Consider the following 24,087-nt stretch of genomic DNA (forward strand, 5'->3'; position numbering starts at 1 on the left):
GGAAGCAGGCTCCCTGCTGAGCAGAGAGCCTGATGCGGGACTCGATCCCAGGACCCTGAGATCATGACCTGAGCCGAAGGCAGTGGCTTAACCCACTGAGCCACCCAGGCGCCCCCATATTGGAGGTTTAAATGCTGAAGGATGAGGAGTTTTCCAGGGGGAGAAAAGAACTCCAGGAAAAGGAAAAGCATAATGCCTAACCCTAAGGCATTTGAATTTATTAGTATCATTTTTACTGATACCCTCATGGAAGAGGGTTACAAGACTCATTTATTAAATGACTAATATCTGTGCATATGAACTATCAATTTCTGGGGAGAAATGCCCTACTCTGGGTCATATGTGCTCTCCTTCTCTCCCCTCCCACTGGTTTTCAACTCCCCTCCTCTCTCAGGGTTGGAATGTCCCAACATGAGGCCTATCATTGTTCCAGCTCAACCTTCTCTCCACTTAATCATCAAACACTTTCTCCATCTTACTCAGAAAATAGCTGAGGCCCTTTGAGGGCAGCAAGAGCACAGCTCACAGTGGAGGAAATGCCCAGAGCAGGGGCGAGAACTGGGTGAAGGCCTCCATGTCACCACAGTGTTTCTCCCTTTCCTCTTCCTTGAGGCTTCTCCTGTATGTGGCTGGGGAAATCCAGCCCAGTCATCTCTGAAGACTTTCGAATTAAAGCTTGATCTTCCACTATGGTTGCTCTTGGTGAAGAGAGTTGGCTGACACAATGGTCCCCACCCACTACCAACACTCATACAGACGTTCATCTACTCAAGCTCTCCGAAATGTTCTAGCCTCTCAGAGAAAAATATACCATCTCTGTAAGCCCCCCAATTAGTCAGAATGATAGACTCAGCCCTTAGAAGGGTGTTTCCGTGAAACACTTAATGTCTGGTATAGTCTTTCTGTAAGGTCTCCGGGCTAGTCACCAATCACCTATTAAAGATCCCATCAGCTTATTTCCCCTCCCACACACCCTGAGTATTCATGAGGAGACAGGCAGGTCTGGCTCAACCCCTTACCAGGTCACTTAAAACAGGTTTATAGAAAAGATTAATTTGCAAAATACAATCAAAAGCAGGTATTAAGTCAGCGGATGGATTGTGAACACGGAAAATTCCTTTGAGTCCTTCCACTTCTCTCACACTGATGATGAGGTTAGGAATCTTTCTGCCAGGGCTCCTGTATATGGCCTCCTCCCCTGTCCTCTGATCCATTTGTGCCTCTGGCTCTGGCCTTGAACTTCCTCTATGGGCTCCAGTCCTAGTTCTGCCATCTCAGACACATTCTCAGTTGACCATTCAGCAACTTAACTTCTTCTTGATCCAATGACTCTGGCTATCATGTGTATCCTCCCTACCCCCTAGGAGTGGAACGGGCTTTAGGGCTGGTGTCCTTAGAACAGTCTCCCCTTTCCCTTCTTCCTATTGACTCACAGCACTCCATTCCCACACAAAGATGACAGGTTTAGCAGGCTGAATAGTGGCGCCCAATTCACTGGAACCTACAGATGTTGCCTAATTTGGAAAAAGAACCTTTGTAGATGCGATTAAGTTAAGGATGAGGAGATTATCCTGGATTGTTGGCAAGGGTCCTAAGAGAGAGGCAGGGAGAGATTTGATGGAGAGATCAAACAAGGTGATACGAATTGGAACACAGAGATTTGAAGCTGCTGGCCTTGAAGATTAGGGTGACGCAGCCATAAAATAAGGAATGCTGAAAGTCTTAAAAGCTGGAAGAGCCTGGGGCACTTGGGTGGCTCAGTCGTTGGGTGTCTGCCTTCGGCTTAGGTCATGATCCCAGGGTCCCAGAATCGAGCCCCACATCCAGCTCTGCAAGGGGGTGGGGGGCTGCTTCTCCCTCTCCCACTCCCCTACTTGTATTCTCCCTCTTGCTGTGTGTCTCTTTGTCAAAAAAATAAATAAAATCTTTAAAAAAAAAAAAAAAGCTGGAAGAGGCAAGAGACAGAGTGTCCCATAGAGCCCTCTTCTGGGAGAGTGGCCCTGCTCACATCTTGACTTCAGCCCAGTGATTTATGCCTCCTTTCAGACTTTTCTGTATTTCATTTACAGATAAATACAGACAAAAGTTTACTCAAAGAAACAATGACCTGATTTTTATTACATGCAAAGTAAAAAGTAAAATATTTCTGTATTATTTGAAACTTTATAGTGAGAATACATTTAGTTATTACTTATAGAACTTTTAAAAACAGATTTCCAGGATATAGACTAAAATATCAAAAGCAATTAATCAATGGATGATAGGATTCTCAATGACTGACTTCCTTCTGGGCAATTTTTTTCCATTTTCTAAGTTCACAACAGTGCACAGCTAATTAATACTTAAAAATTTAAAAAGTTATAAAGAGGGCGCCTGGGTGGTTCAGTGGGTTAAGCCTCTGCCTTTGGCTCAGGTCATGATCTCAGGGTCCTGGGATCAAGCCTGGCATGGGGCTCTCTGCTTATCAGGGAACCTGCTTCCCCTTCTCTCTCTCTCTCTCTGCCTGCTTCTCTTCCTACTTGTGATCTTTCTCTCTCTGTTGAATAATAAAATCTTAAAAAACAAAAAAGTTATAAAGAAAAAAATCTTGATGTAAATCATTTGCTGACATTGAAAAAGTTCACAAATACTCATTAGTCAGTAGAAAGAAAAAGCTACAATCAGTGTAAATATCATGGTGATTTTTATTTTAAAACATGAACCTATATAGTCAGAAACAGTAAAAGTGCATACATCAAAATTATCTTTGATACAATTATGGCTAATTTTTGCTTTACACTGTGTTTTTTGTGTCTTCAAATATTCTGCATTAGTTATGGATTTTATAATGAAATAAATTGTTATTAAATTAGAAAGTTAGGAGTACGTTAAATGATAGAATAAAAGATTTGTTGGGCTGGAACACATGGACCTTCATATAAGAATATCAGATGGCATGCTAGAATAATAATGTAACTCCTATAACTGGACCATGGAAGATGGTTTTAAAAATGCTTTCTGAATATATGAATAAAAACTAGTGTTAAAATTATACCTCTTTGACACACCCACAAGCTAGGGTAAGTCCTACACCTGTGTAGGCTGCCTGCTTTCCCATAGATTTGCACCTAAACACTACTGTGAACTGGTGAAACTAAGAATTTACAGTATTGTCATCTCTCTCCTGTAAGTCATTCACAGCCCTCCTTTACTCCTGTAGGTTAAACATCTCTCCAGGGTCCTAGATTCATGCCATCGCTCTTGGCGTTTCCAGCTTCTCACTCCTAAATTAAGTGGGACCGAGTCTGTCCACGAAGATAGCCTTCATTTTAGAGAAGGTGTGTGCCTCACAGTTGGCTTTGCATTTCTTCCAATTCCAGGCTTCTGCTGATGAGACTGTTTTGGTCCCAGAAGTGAATCCTGGCCAAAAGCAGGTTTTCCCTGACCATGAAGGACAGAGCCGCACCACGGTGCAGGTAGGTGCCTTTGCATTCTCAGCCTCTCAAGGACACCTTTTCTGGTGTCAGAAATAGCCCTCTATCTCTGCCTATTGGTAATCAGTAGCTGAAGCATTGAGCAAGAACTCTCTCAGCAAGAATTCTGCCCATTGAGATCCTGCCTCCGAAGTCCCAGTGACCGGTGTGACTTATGTGACCACACCAGATGCTCATCTTATTACAGTTAACGTGGGAACAATCTGACCAGATCCTGAATCATGCATGAAGCTGTTACAGGCTTTTCACCAGACATATGCACAAAGGACACTGAGGCTTTCTGCCCGTTATCTTTATTGCCAGCTCACGCTGGCTCCAGATCCTATCGAGCTGGACAATGTGGACTCCCCAGTGATATTTTTGCCCTTCTGACTCAGAATGTCCCAGCAGACGCCAAACACAAGGCAGAGAAGAGATGAAAAGATAAGTACATTACGAGATCTAAACAAAGCTAAGGATCTCCGGAGATGATTGATAGGGAAAATATTTTCTCAGCCCGCTTCCATTTATGACTTTCTTCCTCCAACACAATCTCCCGCAGAAGTTTCTATAAAATCTCCATTTTGTTCTAGATTCACTTGAGTTCCTTTTTCAAGGGAATGAAGGACAGAAGTCTTGAGCACCCCCTAGAGGTAGGAGTGTGCTAGTAAAAGTCTCCTCAGCCTCGCTCTTGACTTCAGTCCACACAGTCCATCTTAACAGCAACCTTAGTTAATTGCTTGCCGTCTTCCACCCACTTCCAGCCTGCTTCTAGGTGACCTGTCTTTAGCCTGATCAGGGGACATCTGACTGCGGCTTCTATCCTCTCGTATTTCAGCGACTCTAATCTCTATAATAGGAAGTTCTCCTTGCCAGCTGCTTAAACAGTACAGTTTATGTTTCCATCTTGTCTCACGTTTTCTCTTTTAATATAAGTACTTTGTTAGTCATATTCTACTTGACATCGCTCCCCCAAGTTTCCTTCCACTTTATCCTTATTATTGCTCTTCATTTTACCTAGAATTCTTTTCCTTCCCTGGGCCCTCATCTCCTCATGAAAATCGTTTCCATTCATTAAAAGCCCAAGTCCCAGGCCAGCTTCCCCACACCCAGCTCTGAAATCCTGTAGAACTTGTTTACAAAGCCTTCCTATATTCTCCTTTGTATTTTAGTTATCTCTACATTGCTTATCTTATTCTAATTCAACCAAATGCCTACTACAGTGTCAAGGTCTAGTGTGCAGTAGATGATCCGTTGCTAAATGTTGAATTATATTGTTGAAGTATGATTTCAAACAACCCATTTTCAAAGAACAGAGATAACCACACTGTTGAAAAAGAAAGAAGACAGAAAGAAGAGAAACAGGACTGGAAGAGAAAGGTCACGAGAATCTCAGCCTGCTGTGGAAAGAACACTGATGAAGGATCAGCAGCCTGGGCTCAGGTCTCACGTGGCTGTTAATGACCTAAATGAGCACGAAACTACTCTCCAGAGAATCAAGGGAGTGGGTTCCATCTCAAGTTTGTCACCACGATGAAACTGTATGAGCATCTCCCCATCTAGGCTCCTGATAGCTGACTAAACAAGATAGCGTTGAGACTGCATGCAGAGCCCTAGCATCAGATGTGTGCTAAGACGTGTTGATGCCTCCTTTCGTCCCACAAAATGGAAACATTCTGCAACATTCTCAATTTTAAGAAAGGTTTGCCTTCTTTATCCATTGAAAATGGGCACACACAGGAATATTTGTCTGGTGATGTAACAATAGAGAACTATACAGCTTGCTTAATCAAAAATACTACAGAGGGGCGCCTGGGTTGCTCAGTCGTTAAGGAGGCCAGCCCCTTAACGCAGGGTTCTGGGATAGAGCCCAGAATCGGGTTCTCTGCTGGGTGGGAAGCCTGCTTCTCCATCTCCTACTCCCCCAGCTTGTGTTCCCTCTCTCTCTCTCTCTCTCTGTCAAATAAATAAATCTTTAAAAAAAAAAAAAAAAGTCCTGCAGAAACATTTGTTTTCCCTCTAGATGTGTTCCTAATGGAAGTTTTCAGTGGCTGGTTCTCTCCATAGGCTGAACCTGTTTTCTTGACATTTTTTCCTCTAGCCCTTGCCATGTGCCATTTTAGGTAGAAGCTTCCAGTCTGGCAACTAAAAGGAAAGAGCTATGCCAAAGAAACTCTTAGTCAACTACATCACGGTCTGGGAAGATGGAAATCATCTGACAAAGATTGTTCTACATGGTAAGCAAGAAAGAAGGGTAACACTTGGAAGACAATTTAAAAAATGGGAAAGAATTTAAATAAAGTATGCCAGGAAAATACACAGATTCCAAGGAACTAAACTAAAGATTCTAGAAGCTAGGACTGTTGCAGATGTTTAGATTAATACATGTAGCAACAACTCATTTACCAAGGATTTTAGAGAAATGACTACTTCTGCCTATGGGACTTTTAGAGTTCACTGACATTTGATCTTTGTATTTTTAGAAAGTGGATTTAGTTTCACTATTTTATTATGATGTTTTCTTGACTTACTTAAGAGAATTCCAAACTACCCTCAGTCCCTGCAAATATGTGTTCTTTTACCCCTCTATGCCTTTGTGGGTGCTCCCTTCTCCTGCCGTCCCCTCTCCTCCTCACCCTTCAAAACCTATTTTAAATCTCTTGTGACTCCACTCAGCAAAGTAAGTTGCTCCCACTGCCATCCAATAGTCTTGGGTCTTAGCTCTATTAGTAATTTTTGCTATCCCTGAGGCCCTAGCTGGATGAATGCTAGGTGCATCCAGTTGGGGGTCCTCCTGAGAAGTGAGAAGGAAACCGATTAGGAGACCAGTACTGTGCTCAATTGTGAGAAGTTAGGGGCCTTTCTTTACTGAGCGTCTAATGCTGTTAACCGTTTTTTTAAAAAGAAGCCTATGGAAAAAAAAATAAAAAATAAAATAAAAAAGAAGCCTATGAAATGCTTTCTTCTGATGCTGTTCTGGGTATATTCTAAGAGGCTATTAATAGAAGCCAAATTGATGGTGGGGGGGGGATCTAGAGGAGGAGGGTGCTGAAAGAGGAGGGAGAAGAAAAAGAATCCTCAGTCTCAGAAGACTTTGCAAGAAGCAAGGTCTAAGTTTGCCCACTCCCACACCTTCACTTAGTTCTCCTCCTACAGGTCTTTAGATTCCAGCTTCCTTAGGAAAGCGTGTCATGCTTTTTCTGATGAGAACAGTCAGAGCATCTTATACCTCTCACTTTCAGCATTTACCACAGTTGTAAATCTATAAAAGTATATATATATATATATATATATACAACTTTATGTATATATAAAGTTCTTTGATGGATGTCTGTTTTTATCACTAGGCTCCTGAGAGTGGGGACTCATATCTGGTTTTGCTTCCCACTATTCCCTAGGTCCCAGCATAGGTCTGGCATATAACAGGGTTTTAATATTTGTGGAGCAAGGGAATAATATTGCATGAAAGGCAACGGGGAAAAGGAATTGACATACAGATTTAAAGGGACCGTTTAAAGTAACTTAGCAGTTCCGCTAATGATCAGCCTGATGTGATCAATTTAACGATCAAGGGCATGAGAGGTTTTGTCCTCCTGACATCGCATATCTGATGTCTTTCCCAACACTACCTACCTCCGACACCAGCTGGGTGACTAACAATTCTGGTGCTATTTCCTTGGAGTTAATATCAGATCTCCTAAGTGAAAGGGCTCAGCCCTGGCAAGACTGCCTCCACTTCCAGGTGCCCATTACAAGCCCCAGACTACCTGTGCTTTGGATCCACCAGACATAAATGGAAGATTCCCATGACCCTCTCCTCAGGTTGGACGTTTTGCTAAAATGGCTCACAGGACTTAAGAAGGCAGATTACTTACATTCACAGGTTTACTATTAAGGATACAAATGAACAGCCAGATGCAGAGGTACATAGCATGAGATCTGGAAAAGTCCCAAGTGCAGGAGCTTCTGTCCCTGTGTAGTTGGAATGTGCCATGCCTCTAGCCCTTAGAGGTGTTCTCCAGCCTGGAAACTCTCTGGACCTTGTTGTTGATGGGTTTTTATGGAGGTTATATTACGTAGGCATGACTGACTAAATCACTGGGTGTTGGTGATTATACTTAATCTCCAGCCCCTTTCCCCTCTCAGGAGGTAGGGCTGAAATTTCCAAGCTACTAAACTAGGCTTGGTCTTTCTGGCTCCCCTTGCTAAAGCTATCTAGAGGCTCGCCAAGACTGGCCTCATTAAAAGACACTCCTATCACTCTTATCCCAAGAAATTCCAAGGGTTTTAGGAGCTCTGTGGCAGGAATGAACAAAACGAAAGATCCTTCTGTGATACTAAGGGTGGGAATGAATTTAAGGATGTAAATGTAGGGGTATATACAGTTAATAAGTAGACTGTAATGATGATATTAACCAAGGTTTCAAAGGTAATAATAAGTTATTAGGTTACCCTTGCATTTCATCTCAATTTATTTCCCACTAACTTCTTACATGGGCAAATTAATGACATCAGTATGTCTTCACTTAGTAATTACAGCAGTCCTCTCCCCACTTTATGTAAGCCCAATACCATTTTATTCTGAGTCATTTATTTGATAATCAGATGTTACAGATGCTCATGAGAATGTGTAGCTAAATTAAATATTCTGGCACTGTGTTTTCCCAGAAGAGAGAAGTGGATGCCTTTTAACAACTTTGGGCCCCACTTAAGACTTAAAGAGTTTAGACCTGCACTTTCTTTGTTTCTCCAATTCTCCAACACTTAGCATAAAAACAAAACAAAACAAAACAAAACAAAAAAAAAAACCACAACTTTCCAGCACAAACTGTAAATAAATTGATCAATTAAGGTAATAAATCAGAACTGGTCCATCTATTTACCACCACTGACAAAATTATTGCTGACAGGGCAACAGAAAGCAAATCATAGACAGTCTGTTGATGGAGAATTTTAATCATTGATCCTTCCAGTATTTGTTACAAGCCTTCTGCATGCCTGACACTAGGTATTCAAGGAGACCTCTATGAGGAAGTGAAAAGAAGTCTATAGGATAGGAATAAAACTCAACACATAATCTGCCCTCAAGAAGTTCCCAATCGTGTTCGAATAAAAGATCGCAGAACACATTTTAGAACAAAATCTATAATTGGAGACTACGATAAAAGAAGCATTCTACAGAAATGTGGGGGAAAGTGCAACGAAATCAGTTTGGGGGATGAGGGAAGTTTTCCCAGGAAGCTAAATTTTGAAGGATGAGCTAAGAGAAAAGGATGAATTAGGAAGAAGAGGGTATTTTAAGCAAAAGGAAACATATGTATGAAAAAGCTCACAACCTAATCAGTAAACTACAAGGAATTCACTGCAGGTCTTTAGGCAAATACTTTCTACTTATGAACATTCATAAATACAGAGCTCTGCATTCAAGCAAAGGCACATCAACTCTTTCAGACACGCCCGAAGGAGTTCGTGGTCAGGTGAAGTAATTTCGGTCCTGGTCACATGATCGTTGAGTTAATCCTTAATCCATTTAATTATTCCATCGGGTTATTCTTTCATCCATTTAATTAATTCCTTAAACTTGCAGGGTGGCAAACTCAAATACCTACCATGAGTGAGGTGACCTGTGTCCAGCTACTGGTTGATTTTACTTTGCCAGAACATGGCCTCAATGCTGCTATGCCTTTGCTCTCTCCAGGCAAACCAGAGACCTCCTTCAATTTTGAAATGTTGAGAACTAATTCAGAGTTTTAAAATTATATGCAGGCCAAACTTGACCTTCACCTTCTGAGATGGTCATCTCCAATAGGCAGTATAATATGTAGATCTAAAGTTCAACAAGAGTGGTACACACCAATAGCAGACATCAACATATACTTAAGCATTGAAGCTATGAGAAGAGAATAGGTCACCTGAGGGTTATATATTCACTGATACAACAAAAGCAAGGTATGGCAGAACTCTAAGAAACGGGAGCAGATATGTAATAGGTGGAGGAAAAGGAGCCAAGCAAAGAAGAAAAGGCCTTTCATGAATATTTGAAAATTAAATAAACTGGACAACAAGGATTCAAGTAATTTCGTCTTATTTGCAACTCATACAAGCTACTTAAGGCAGATGTTATCAGAGTTCCATAGTATCGGTAACTTAAGCTCATTTAGATGACTTAACCCAAGATTTCACAGTTTATTTTTTCTTTAAGATTTTTTAAAAAATTTATTTATTTGACAGACAGAGATCACAAGTAGTCAGAGCAGTAGACATAAAGAGAAGGGGAAGCAGGTTCCCTGATGAGCAGAGAGCACGATGCTGGCCTGGATCCCAGGACCCTGAGATCATGACCTGAGCCAAAGGCAGAGGCTTAACCCACTGAGCCACCCAGGTGCTCGATTTCACAGTTTTTAAATAGCAGAAATAGGGTTTACATGCTAGTCTTCCCCAAATACCACAGATCTTCATTCCGCCATGCTGGCTCCAAATTTCTTAGAATTTGCTGACTAGCAAAGCCAGGAAAACAGAAGTAGGAAAGAAATGATGCTAGTACAATCAGCCTCCCACAACTCTCCCTTTTCCCCTGCTTTTGACACAGTAGGAAACACTGGCTCAGAGAAGTTAAAAAAAAAAAAAAACCCATCACCTTGAAATTCCGGTCTTTATTAACACTTAATCTAAAACCCGAACCCCATCCTTTAGTATTCACAGGCAAAGAAACATTAACTCTTTGCTTGCATAAGGGTACAAGCACTCAGGACTTTCATAGTAAAGGCATCAGATGGTGCACTTGGGTGGCTCAGTGGGCTAAGCCTCTGCCTGTATCTACTCAGGTTATGACCTCGGGGTCTGGAATTGAGCCCCACATTGGACCCTCTGCTCAGTAGGGAGTCTGCTGTTCCCTCTCCCTCTGCTGCTCCCTCTGCTTGTGCTCTCTTGCTCACACACACTGTCTCTACTAAATAAATGAAATCTTAAAAAAAAGATATCAGAAACTATATAGTATCTTTTCTGTACTAAAATCATTAGAGAGAAAACTATGGGACATCTTAAGGCCTTGCTCTACCCCCACAGAATCTTCTTTCTTTATGCAAATGTACTGGCTGTGACGGAGATTCCATGTGGTTCTCAGGAGCGTGGCATAAATGAGTGTTAGAGATAAGTACATACTGACAAAACATTTCTTATAGTGGATGTTGGCAGAACATTATTATTAGGGGTCTGTAAAAGCTTGGAAAATTTTTTGCTGTAATCCATCTTGTGATAATGAAAACTGTTTTACTGGAATTTGACCTGAAAGAATAGAACTTGGTCACCAAGTTTCAACCCCAATCTTGTTGAAATAGTACATTTCTCCTGCTGATATGAACAGGGATTTTTTTTAAAACTTTGATATATATACTATAAAACCAAGTTATACAAGTGTGTTGCAATCAAATAGATTTCAAATGCGGGTTTGAGCATGATTATTTCAAGATTTCTTTACTTATGTAGATTAGTGGGCCTGGGCAAGAGATCTCTACCCAGAAGCTCCAACCTGTCAAAATGGTTTCATTTGGTCCAATTCTATTCTCACAGCAGGTAAAGTCTCAATCCCTGTAATAACTTCTGGAGCTTACCTTCTTGAAAGGCCCTAAAAAATTCAATTAAATTAAGGTAATAAACAGAAAATAGAATTGATTTCATTCATTCAGAAAATATTGAGTATGAAGGCACGGAGGATATCAGGATGAATCAGAAGTGTATTCTGCCCACAAATCATCCAGCCCAGGGTGGGGGTATGGCACTGCTAATTAGCTGGGTTAGGGCTAACATCACTTTTGAGAACTTGAAGTACATGTATTTTGTGTTGTTGATCCATGGACTTTGAGGTATAGACCAAGAAACAGGTGGCATATGGCTAAGTTAGTGTTTTCTTTTTTTTTTTTTTTCAAAGTTAGTGTTCTGGTATGAAAGTTGAAAAGCTTGGTTTGTATTTTCTCATTGTTGCTTGGAACCCCTGCTCTTCCAGCTCCCAGTGGAGGGATCTGCCCCTGCAATTCTGGCAACCCTTTTAGGATCTGGCCCCAAAGGGATTGCAGACTTTTTTTTTTTTTTTTAATTCTATTTATGTATTTGTCAGGGAGAGAGAGCACAAGCAGGGGGCAGTGGGAGAGGGAGAAGCAGGCTCCCTGATGTGGGACTCAATCCCAGGACCCTGGGATCATGACCCAAGCCGAAGGCAGATGTTGTTTAACCAACTGAGCCGCTCAGTTACCCCGGAATTACAGATCTTTTAGTCATCAAATAGGAACCCAACTCCACATGTGTTAACTTATACAACTTCACCAGAGTGAAATGTACCTTTGCATTAATGATTTAGCCTCTCCCCCCCTTCAGGAAATAATCATACTCTGATATAAACATATATTTGCATGAATATGAAAAGATCGGAAACAATTTAAATGCTGAACAATTGAGGTGTGGTTAATTAAATTTTGGCTATCCCTATGGTTTATTACTATGGATCCATTCAAATGATGTTTTAGGAAAATATTCACCATATGTTGTTATAAAAATTACCTACAAAACCATAACATGGTATCATTACATTTTCCAAATATGTGTATATTCATGTTGTAGGTTCAAAAAAAAAGACTATTAAGAATAGAAGACTCAAATATTAATGGTGGTTCCCTCTGGGTGGTAGAATTATAGAAGAGTTTTCTTCTTTGTGGTTTTCTTGTTATTTTCCAAATTATACAAAATGTACATGTGTTACTTTCATTATTCAAAACAAATTATATTTTTAAAAAGAAAGACCAAAATGTAGTCTAGCTCTTCCTATTTTGTAGCTTTTCTTGACAAAGAAGTTTTACCAAATTCCCCAAGGACTGGAACGGAAGGCTATTTTAGTGACACCAACTGTGCCAACTCAAAACCTCACAGAACTTGTATCAAGAGGCAAAGAAAAGCGTCACTTCCCATCCTGTCTGGGGCATCCTCCTCAGGAACTTAAGGTTGTCTTCCTACATCTTTTTATGTTCAAGGCTTTTAATTTATTATATCTGTGGGACCTCGAAGCAATGTTAAAGTCTTCAGCATTTCTTCTAGTATTCTAGTTGGCCATGTGCAAATAGGACTACTGATAGCCTTTGGTAGTGTACCAGAGTTTCTGAGAGGCCAGTAATATAGACACTATTTGTTGTTTCCTTTTTTTTTTTTAAAGATTTTATTTGTTTATTTGACAGAGAGACAGACAGCATGAGCAGGGAGAGAGGCAGATGGAGGGAGAGAGGGAGACTCCCCACTGAGCAGGGAGCTGGATGTGGGACTTGATCTCAGGACCCTGGGATCATGACCTGAGCCGAAGACAGAGGCTTAACCCACTGAGCCACCCAACTGCCTCAAATAGGCACTATCTGGAACAGAACAGCATATTAGTTAGGAACATCGGCCCTGGAGTCAGAACTTAGAATCTTAACACTAAAATTTACTAATCATGTGGCCTGGAGTACATTAATTAATCTCTTTGTGACTCTATTTCCTCATCCGTCAATTCAATCATAATAATGTCTACCTTATCATGTTTCTGTGATGATTAAAAATGACAATGTAGGGCGCCTGAGTGGCTCAGTGGGTTAAGCCGCTGCTTTCGGCTCAGGTCATGATCTCAGGGTCCTGGGATCGAGTCCCTCATCGGGCTCTCTGCTCAGCAGGGAGCCTGCTTCCTCCTCTCTCTCTCTGCCTGCCTCTCTGCCCACTTGTAATCTCTCTCCGTCAAATAAATAAATAAATCTTTAAAAAAAAATTTTAAAAAAATGACAATGTATGTTAAGGACTAAGCACAATGTCTGGCATGTAGTAATCAATAAATGTAAACTATTGTATTCCTAAGATAAATACAATACAGAGATAAAAATTAGTGTTATGAGAGATCTAGAGAGGGCACAATTACTTTTGGTTGAGAAGACTGAAAAAACTTTGTAGAAGGAGAAAATTGAGATATTCTGAGATGAGGGTGAAGGCATTCAGGAGATGGCAGCCTCAGAGCATACAGATGAGGAAGCTATAGAACACAGGTGTTGAACAGTTTTCCCGGAGCATCAGGTATATGAAGTCTTCATGAGACAAGAATGCTGGGTAAACAAGTTTAGACTTAAGCTTATGGGTAATAAGGACATGTTTCATCTATTATAATTTTCTTTTTTTTTTTAAAGATTATTTATTTATTTATTTGTCAGAGGGGGAGAGAGAGAGGCAGCACAAGCAGGGAGAGCTGCAGGCAGAGGGGGAAGCAGGCTCCCCACTGAGTAAGGAGCCCAGATGCAGGACTCAATCCCAGGACCCTGGGATCATGACCTAAGCCGAAGGCAGACACTTAACTGACTGAGCCACCCAGGAGTGCCTATTTATTATGATTTTCATCCCAAAATAATTTTTGTAATATTGCACAGGATTCCTCTTGTTGCAGTTAACCCGAGCATGTATACAAGTACCCCATTTATCCATCTCATGACCTACCACGTTCTCTATGAAAACCAAGTTTTATTTTTTAATTTTTTTTAAAGATTTTATTTAGGGCGCCTGGGTGGCTCAGTGGGTTAAGCCGCTGCCTTCAGCTCAGGTCATGATCTCAGGGTCCCGGGATCAAGTCCGGCATCGCGCTCTCTGCTCAGCGGGAGCCTGCTTCCCTCTCTCTCTCTCTCTGCCTGCCTCTCTGCCTACTTGTGATTTCTCTCTGTCAAATAAATAAATAAAATCTTAAAAAAAAAACGATTTTATTTAGTTATTTGACAGACAGAGATCACAAGTAGGCAGAGAGACAGGCAGAGAGAGAGAGAGAGGAGGAAGCAGGCTCCCTGCAGAGCAGAGAGCCCGATGCGGGGCTCCATCCCAAGACCCCGGGATCATGACCTGAGCCGAAGGTAGAGACTTTAACCCACTGAGCCACCCAGGTGCCCCCCTTGGTTTAAAACCAAGTTTTGGGGGGGGGGCGCCTGGGTGGCTCAATCGGCTGAGCATCCAATGTTGATTTCAGCTCTGGTCGTGATCTCAGGGACCTGGAATCAAACTCTGCCTCAGACTCCAGGCTCAGGGTGGGGTGTGCTTGAGACTCTCTCTTTCCCTCTGCCCTTCCTCCAACTCAAATGCATGTGCATGCTCTCTTTCTCTCTCTCTCTCCCCACTCTCCCAAATAAATTAATAAAATCTTTTTTAATTTTTTAATTTTTTTAATTTTTAAAGAATTTATTTATTTATTTGAGAGAGAGAGAGAATGAGAATGAGAGGGAGAGGTCAGAGGGAGGGACAGACTCCCTGCTGAGCCAGGAGCCCGATGTGGGATACCATCCTGGGACTCCAGGATCATGACCTGGGCTGAAGGCAGCCGCCCAACCAACTGAACCACCCAGGCGCCCCAAAATCTTTTTTAAAAAAACAAATAAGTTTTAGGGGTGCCAGGCTGATTCAGTTAGTAGAACATGTGACTCTTGATCTCAGGGTTATGAGTTCAAGCCCCATATTATGTGTAGAGATTGCTTAAAAAAGTAAAATCATAAAGAAAACCCTACTTGTTTTAGCCATTAGTAAGTGAAAAAAATCTCCTGGTCGAAGCATAGAGTATTCTTCTGGGGCAGGGAAGAAGCTGGATATGACAGAGTGAGGAAAGCATGATCCTTTATTTCTGTAGCTCTACAGATGGTTTAAGGCATCAGGGGATATGAAAGGAAGCAGGATTAAGCTTGGGTCCTGATAAGTAAGATCATCTTTGGGATAAACATTAAAATGACAAAAGAAACATATGAAGAAAAGAACAAAGTTCAGGACAAACAATACCCGATTTCAAGATTTACTGTAAAGCTTGAGTAATGAAGATAGTGTTGTGCTGGTGAACGGATAGACATACAGACCAATGCAATGAAATAGAAAGTCTGGAAGAAGAACCACACATTAGTCATCAGTTAATTTATGACAAAGGTGCAAAGGCATTCAAAGGGGAAAGAGAAGTCTTTCCAATAAATTGTATTGGAACCACTAGATATACATATGCAAAAAAAAAAAAATCAAACCCCAGTCTTCATCTTACATCATATGTAAAGATTAACTCAAAATGTCATGTAGATCTAAATGTAAAAGCTAAAACAATAAAACTTTTAGAAGGAAATAGAAAAATGTTTGTGACTTCAGACAGAACCAAAAAAAGAAGAAATCATTTTAGAATTGATAATTTGGGGACACCTGGACGGCTCAGTGGGTTAAGCCTCTGCCTTCAGCTCAGTTCATGATCTCAGGGTCCTGGGATCCAGGCCCGCTTTAGGCTCTCTGCTCAGCGGGGAGCCTGCTTCCCTCTCCCCATCTCTGCCTGCCTCTCTGCCTACTTGTGATCTCTGTCTGTCAAGTGGATGGATAAAATCTTAAAAAAAAAAAAATTGATAATTTGAACTTAGTTAAAAAGACGTTTGCTACTTAAGAGACATCATTAGGAAAGTGAAAAAACTGTCATAGACTAGGGAAAACATTTTATGTGTATCAGCCAATAGATTTGTATCTAGATTGTATAAAGAACTCTTACAACTCAATAAAAGAAAGGGCAAACAACTTTTTAAAAATCTGAAGACTTGAACAGACACTTGACCAAAGAAGATACATGAATAATCAATGGGTGTTCAACATCATTAGTCTTCAGGGAAATGGACATTAAAACCATAGTAAGATACTACCACATAGGGCGCCTGGGTGGCTCAGTGGGTTAAGCCACTGCCTTCGGCTCAGGTCATGATCTCAGGGTCCTGGGATCGAGTCCCACATCGGGCTCTCTGCTCAGCAGGGAGCCTGCTTCCCCCTCTCTCTCTGCCTGCCTCTCTGCCTACTTGTGATCTCTGTCTGTCAAATAAATAAAATCTTAAAAAAAAAAAAAAAGATATTACCACATAACCACCAAAATGGCTAAAATTAAAAAGATTGACAATACCATCTGCTGGGAAGCATGTAAAACAAACAGAACTCTAATATGTGGATGGTGGTAATGAAAATACGCTACAGCCACTTTGAAAATGGTTTGTTAGTCCCTTATTACGTTAGACATATACTTGCCATATAACCCAGAATTTCACTCCTAGGCAATTTGTCCATGAGAAATTTAAAAATATGTCCATACAAAGACTTGTCCTTGAATGTCCATAGCAGCTTTATTCACATAATAGCCCCCAAATATAAACAACCCAATTGTCCATCAACAGGAAATGGGTAAACACATTATTACATATTCATTTAATAAAATACTCAGCAATAAAAAGGAACAAATGACATATGCATTTATATAAAATTCTAGAAAAGGCAAACTAATCTATAGTGATAGGAAGCAAGTCTGTTTACCCAGGTTGGAGGTGGAGAGGGGAAGATGTGTTCAAAGGGAACTTTGGGGATGATGGAAGTGTTCTCTATGTCTTGGTGGCGTCAAAACGCACTGAGCTGTGTACTTTATTTATTTATTTTTTAAAGATTTATTTATTTATTTGACAGAGAGATCACAAGTAGACAGAGAGGCAGGAAGAGAGAGAGAAAGAGAGAGAGAAGCAGGCTCCCTTTTGAGCAGAGAGCCCGACGCGGGACTCAATCCCAGGACCCCGAGATCATGACCTGAGCTGAAGGCAGCGGCTTAACCCACTGAACCACCCAGGCGCCCTGAGCTGTGTACTTTATTGTATATAAATTTACCTCTATACAGCATGAGAGACATTAGGCATGCCAGGTGCAATGCTGAGGAGTGGTAGCACACGCAGATGATAAAATATTACTGTTCCCTAGGCTTCACAGTGGAAAATAATGTGCATAATTTTCAATAAAGATAGAAGTTTGCTTTCTTTGTGCTGCTCCTCATTCACTGATCCAACACATATTTATTGAGCTTCTACTATGTGCCAGACATTTGACTCCATGTTGAGAGTACAAAGGCAGGCAAACAATCTTCACACAGTTCCTGACCTCACAGAGCCTTCAGTTCAGTGAGGGAGGTAGAAAGACCAATGATAGTTTATGAGGATAATTTCTGTGAGCAGAAGAATAGGAGATGTCAAGGAAGTACATTTGCCTTGTGACCACTTCTGAAGCAAGTGACATCTAAGTTCCTATCTAAAGAGTGAGGTTTAGGGGCGCCTGGGTGGCTCAGTGGGTTAAAGCCTCTGCCTTCGGCTCAGGTCATGATCCCAGGGTCCTGGGATCGAGCCCCATATCGGGCTCTCTGCTCAGTGGGGAGCCTGCTTCCCCCTCTCTCTCTGCCTGCCTCTCTGTCTACTTGTGATCTCTGTCTGTAAAAAAAAAAAAAAAAATCTTTAAAAAAAAAAAAGGGTGAGGTTTAGTTAACCAAAATAAAGCTAACTGTCACTCCAGAAATGCTCCCTTTCAGAAGGGACACAGAACGGATGGTCACATTCAGTATGTTCATGTGTACAAGCTTTGAATTAATGCTTCCCCAACTAATCGGTTTTTCAAAAATTTTTCAAAGCTGCTTTTTTTTTTTAAACTTATCCATGCTGGGGCACCTGGGTGGCTCAGTAGTTTAAAGCCTCTGCCTTCAGCTCAGGTCATGATCCCAGGGTCCTGGGATTGAGCCCCGCATTGGGCTCTCTGCTCAGCAGGGAGCCTGCTTCCTCCTCTCTCTCTGCCTGCCTCTCTGTCTGCTTGTGATCTCCATCTGTCAAATAAATAAATAAAATCTCAAAAACAAAACAAAACTTATCCATGCTTTTAGCTTAATACCAAAAATACATTCATTTTTAATCAAATCCTGGTAGTTTTATGACTGAAATCCTTACCCATTTTTGTACAGTATAACTTGTTATACTAATGAGAGTTTTCATTTTAAACCTATTTTAGGTAGTGTAATTGTAGAGTCACACATTATTTACTATGAAATAATCTGATACAATTAATTATACTGTCAAGTCAGAAAAAAAGAGGAATAGACTACATATGAGATATACTACAAAGGTAACCTTGTCAAATATATTTCCTACTCTAAAAGAGAGTAGAGGATAATCCTTCGTGAAGAGTGTTATGCCCACCTTAGAGTGTTTGGAAACCTTTGGGATGGTTTTGTGGTTGGTGCATTGATTGGGAGAGGTATTTACAACCAGAGGTTAGGGTCAGGGGTGGTAAATGCTTTTCTATGGTTGGGGCAACGGCACACATACAAAAATTACTCTGGCCCCCCAGTGCTAGTTGTATCCCCACTGAGAAGTACCATTGGAAGGTCTCCTGTGCCCTTTCCAGCTCTAAAACTTTGCTGGTGGATTTTATCCATTCACCTGAAATGGCATTGCTTTATCAAGAAGACAAAAATCAGCCAACTTGACATCTGTGATGATTAATTTTATGTATTAATCTGGCTGGGCTACGGTGCTCAGATATATGGTCAAACAAAATTCTGGATGCTTGTGTAAGGGTGTTTTGGATGACATTGACATTTAAATCAATGGATTTTGAATAAAGGATAATGCCCACCGTAATGTGGGTGGGCCTCAACCAATCACCTGAAGGCCTGAGGAGAACAAAAGATTTTCCTCCGGGAAGTGAGAGGAAATTCTGCCAGCAGATGGCCTTTGAACTTGAACTGCAGACTAAACTTTCCAGTCTCCAAAACTGAGTGAACCAATTCCTTAACTCTCCCCCAAATTCTTTCTATTTCTCTCTATATTGGTTTCATTTCTTTGGAGAACCTTGACTAACACAGTGTCCTTATTCTTTTTTTATATATATATATTTTTATTTATTTATTTGAGAGAGAATGGTGGAGGGAGAGATTAAGAGAACAAGTGAGAAGAGGGGCAGAGAGAGAAGCAGACTCCCTGGAGAGCAGGGAGCCTGACGGAGGGCTCCATCAATCCCAGGACGCTGGGAGCATGACCTGAGTGGAAAGCAGATGCTTAACTGACTGAGCCACTCAGGTGCCATTCTAACATCCTTAGTCATGGGCATAAGATTTACAAAATGTTGAATGGAAAAACAAATTTATCCACATTTCCACATTTGCCATATTATCACATTTACTCCTGAGATGGATAGCCATGGTTTCATTAATGCATACCTCAAATCTCAAGTATTTCAAGTATTTGAGTTTTAGAATGCCCCTGAGCTTTTTTTTTTTTTTAATATTTTATTTATTTATTTGACAGAGAGAGATCACGAGTAGGTAGAGAGGCAGGCAAAGAAAGAGGGGGGAACAGGCTCCCCACTGAACAGAGAGCCTGATGCAGGGCTCGATCCCAGGACCCAAATCCCAGGACCCTGAGATCTTGACCTGAGCTGAAGGCAGAGGTTTAACCTACTGAGACACCCAGGTGCCCCTAGAATGCCCCGGAGCTTTTAACTGAGTATCTTTCCTCTGCACATTTAAACTCAGGCGCACATAATCCCTGTGATTTTGATTCATTTACAGGTAACTCATCAAAACCTCGACTTGCAGCCTTCACTCTGAGCCTTCTGGATGCTTAAACTTAGCTCCAACAAGTCTTTGTCCAAAGAACCAGAAGTCACTTTTTGTTCTATTGAAGAAATAAAATAAAGTAAGAACCCAATTTGTAGTAAATTCAGAAGGTACAGTTTCTGATTCTGTTCCTATTCCCTTTTTAAACACGTTTATTTTTACTCCTATTCACTTGAAAAAAACTGCTGTGTACCTTAAACCTATTCAGTGTTCTCTCAGACACTTTTAAATACATACATATCTTCAAACCAAAAGCAGCAAGTAATTTTGTATAAAGCGTATTTGCATTAAAGTCTATTTCTTTCCGTGCCTTGGTTATATATGCCAATGGAGGATTAGTGTCAAGTTCAGGGGATCCAGGCATAACCTGTATTAAAGGATTTTTGTTTTGTTTTGTTTTTTGTTTCCCTTTAAGTGCCTCATGTTGTTTTGCAAAGTCCACGTAATTTAATCTATCTAATTATCCTTTCAACAGAAAAACATCCCTGATGTTGCCTTATTCCAACAAAAACAACACTATCTGATCCAATAAAGTAATGCCCCTGAGACATCATACAATAACAAACCAAGATGAACAGGGAAAGAGAAAAACCGAATACTCACAAAGAGAATTAAAAGGCAGTTTTGTACTTCGAAGAGGCTAACCTCTCATTTCTTTTAAACATCCGATCTCGGGACTGTAGGGCTGACTTTAACTTGTAGATAATAGAAAATTTCTTAAGCTTGATCAACAATTTTTCAGACAATTTAAAGGTTACAAATGTTAAAAACAAAAACAAAACAAAAAAAACCCACAATCCTTTTTCTTTGGCTTTGACAGCTCAAGTTTTATTTCAGAATTGCACATAAAATTTATCTGTAATAGTCCAGACTCTAAGATAAGGACAGTTAATTAACCCAGCAATAACCGTCATCTATTTTTCAGAGAATTAAGCACACACCATGAACCACACACCAGACAAAACTCAGTCTTTGAACAGCAGTGTACCTAATGCTTCAAATCAGAATTAGATAGAGAGGTGCTCTTTTCAGGAACTGAATGAGAATTGGGCTACTTAAAATAAATTTCATTTATCTGATTGCTTTCTAAATTAGAATAACCCTTTTCTCACAACCTCAACGTAATGTATGCTTACTACCAAAAATACAGAGAAGCAGAAAGAGAGAAATAAAGAATATTACTCAGGTCCATCCCCCCCAGGGATAAACATGTTGATAACACAGTAGGAAGCCATGTGGCACAGGGTCGAAGAGCTCAGTACATACAGCTAGGCTGTGTGAGTTCTCCCCTAACCCCACCACTCGCCACCTCTGTGCAGAGCTAGTAATTTCATTTCTCCATCCCATCTTCCTCATCTGTAACATAGAGGAGCAAGGATGTTGTGAATATTAAATGAAACATATCCTGCAGTGTGTCTTGTATATAGCAAGCCTTTGATGAATATTGATGATTAGTTCCACTTTCTTGATTCTTTTTGTCTTCGTGTTTTCAAGTAGGGACATCACTGTTTTTCTGTTTTGTTTTGCTTTTTGTTTTTAAGATTTTATTTATTTATTTTAAAGAGAGCAGGAGCGGGGGGAGGGGCAGAGGCAGAGAGAGAAGCAGAAGCCCACTGAGCAGGGAGCCCAATGTGGGGCTCCATCCCAGGACCCAGGGATCATGACCCCTGAGGAAGACACCTACTTAACCCATGGAGTCCAGGCGCCTGTGACATTGATGGTTTTGATTTACATTCGAAAAGGGCACTGAGAGTCTCAGAAGATAGTCATTTATAATCACAATTATCTTTTTCTTCACACTTCATACTTTTTTTTTTTTCAAAATCATATAAGGGGGAAATTGCATATAAAATTATGCTATTTTTAAAGTCAAGGCTGGTTTTTAAAGCAAGGACAATCTTTTATTTCACGAATCAAAAATAATATATCATTTTGCAATTTTATTTCTTTTTTTTTAAAGATTTTATTTATTAATTTGAAAGAAAGAAATCACAAGTAGACAGAGAGGCAGCCAGAGAAAGACAGAGAGAGGGAAGCAGGATCCCCGCTGAGCAGAGAGGTCCAATGCGGGACTCGATCCCAGGACCCTGAGATCATGACCCGAGCCGAAGGCAGCGGCTTAACCCACTGAGCCACCCAGGCGCCCCCATTTTGCAATTTTCCATGCAATAATGTTTCAAGCTCTTCCACACATACTAATGCTCACACAAGACTCTTTTGAAAGAACAAGACATTAGAATTATCTCCATTTTTTTAACTAACTCTTCCCTTACACTAATAATAGACCATTGTCATTTGCATTTGCCCTTGGAGACTATATTTAGATTTGGGGAGAAATAAAATTACATGTCTCTCTGCTCAATGCTTAAAGCTAAAAATTCCACCTGCTTCCCCTCCTAAATTCCCTATCTTATTTAGAGATAGCACCAACCAGGAAGTCAGCCAGACTCTAAACCTGAGTCATGCTATGCCTCTCTCCTCACCCTTACATTCCTGAATTACTGAGTCTGTTGGTTATATTTCCTTTTTTTTTTTTTTTTTAAGATTTTATTTATTTAGGGGCGCCTGGGTGGCCCAGTCGGCTAAGGATTTGTCTTCGGCTTAGGTCATGGCCCCAGGGTTCTGGGATTGAGTCCCACATCAGTCTCCTGGCTCAGCAAGAAGTCTACTTCTCCCTCTCCCCCTGCTTGTGCTTTTTTTCTCTTTCTCTCTTGTCAAATAAATGAATAAAATCTTTTTTTAAGAGACTTTTAAAAATCGTCCTAAGGGGCGCCTGGGTGGCTCAGTGGGTTAAGCTGCTGCCTTCGGCTCAGGTCATGATCTCAGGGTCCTGGGATCGAGTCCCGCATCGGGCTCTTTGCTCAGAAGGGAGCCTGCTTCCTCCTCTCTCTCTCTGCCTGCCTCTCTGTCTACTTGTGATCTCTCTCTGTCAAATAAATAAATAAAATCTTTAAAAAAAAAATCGTCTTAAAATCTTATTTTTAAAAATGTTTTATTTATTTATTTATTTGAAAGCCAGAGCACATGAGTGCAGGGGTGGCAAGAGGTGGGAGTTGGAGGGGCCAAGGGAGAGGAACAAGCAGGCTCCACACTGAGTGAGGAGTCCAATGTGGGGCTAGATCACACGGCCCTGAGAACATGACCTGAGCTGAAATCAAGAGTCAGACACTCAACTGACAGAACCATCCAGGCACCCTGGTTATATTTCTTAAATGCATCTGGAAACAACCCCTTACTTTCCATCCATCTTCATTGGCACTGCCCTATTCCAGGTCTGTAGCGTTGCAATCGCCTCGGTGCTCACCTCTCTGCCTCCAACCTTACTCCCTGATGTCTGCCACAGAGAAAACTCTTTGGCCACCACTTCCAGACCAGTGGCATAATAACGCTTTTCACGATCCGGCCCCTTCCAAATGAACAAGATACCTATTTACAAACCGTGTACCCAAGAATCAAAGTAATGCCATGGAATATTCCTCTGCAGTGACTAAAATTCAAATGTCTGCTCTTTCAGGCCCTTTCTTCCTGTTAGCAAGGAAACCAGAAAGTTGCAGTGACAAAGGTAAGGTAGTACTTAGTAAGCAGAAGCACTGTATAATCACTAGGGAAATTTCATGCAGACTAGAGCAGATCCCAGTACTCTCTCCTTTGTCCACAACAGTGTGCTTTTCTAATGTTCAGAATACAGCATTTGCTTCCACTAGATTATCTCTGCCTCTCAGACTTCATTTGGGAAACATTGAGAAAAATTTATTTTCCAAGCTAATTCTCACCTTTTCATGAAGACTTCTTGTATTTCCACCCAGTTAAAATTATTTCCTGCCCTAGCTGTCCTATCATAGTACTGTGTTCTGTATTGACTATTTCTACTATAGGACTTGTTAATTTTTTTAGCACTAAAATGATTTATGAAGGTTGCTTTCTGCTAGAAGGCTGCAAGTAAACCAGCACTTGGGTCAACCAGATCTGAGTTTAAATTCTGATTCCTTCACCTACTCATTGAGTGGCCTTTGTCTAGTCCCTTAACCTCTCTGGACTATATAGTTGCCTTATCCATAAAATATAGATAAGACAGTTCTAGCTTCATAGAGTTATTGAGAAGATTCAATGTCAAGCTACATGGAAAGTACTTTGCATAGTACTGGACACATGGAAAACACCCAATAAAGTAGATCTTAC

General features: G+C 40.8%; 1 long non-coding RNA gene across 1 annotated transcript in view; it reads left to right on the forward strand.

Annotated features, from left to right (window-relative positions):
* LOC132025147 (uncharacterized) overlaps nucleotides 1-19,982 on the forward strand; it is a 140,852-nt gene extending 120,870 nt beyond the window's left edge. The window contains exons 4-6 of the long non-coding RNA XR_009406433.1: nucleotides 3,360-3,455; nucleotides 5,554-5,689; nucleotides 19,861-19,982. This is a non-coding gene — a long non-coding RNA (uncharacterized LOC132025147). The remainder of the gene's footprint in view (nucleotides 1-3,359; nucleotides 3,456-5,553; nucleotides 5,690-19,860) is intronic.
* Nucleotides 19,983-24,087: the final 4,105 nt, after the last annotated feature.

Source organism: Mustela nigripes, chromosome 1 (assembly GCF_022355385.1).
Source record: "Mustela nigripes isolate SB6536 chromosome 1, MUSNIG.SB6536, whole genome shotgun sequence".
NCBI classification, from domain to species: Eukaryota; Metazoa; Chordata; class Mammalia; order Carnivora; family Mustelidae; genus Mustela; species Mustela nigripes.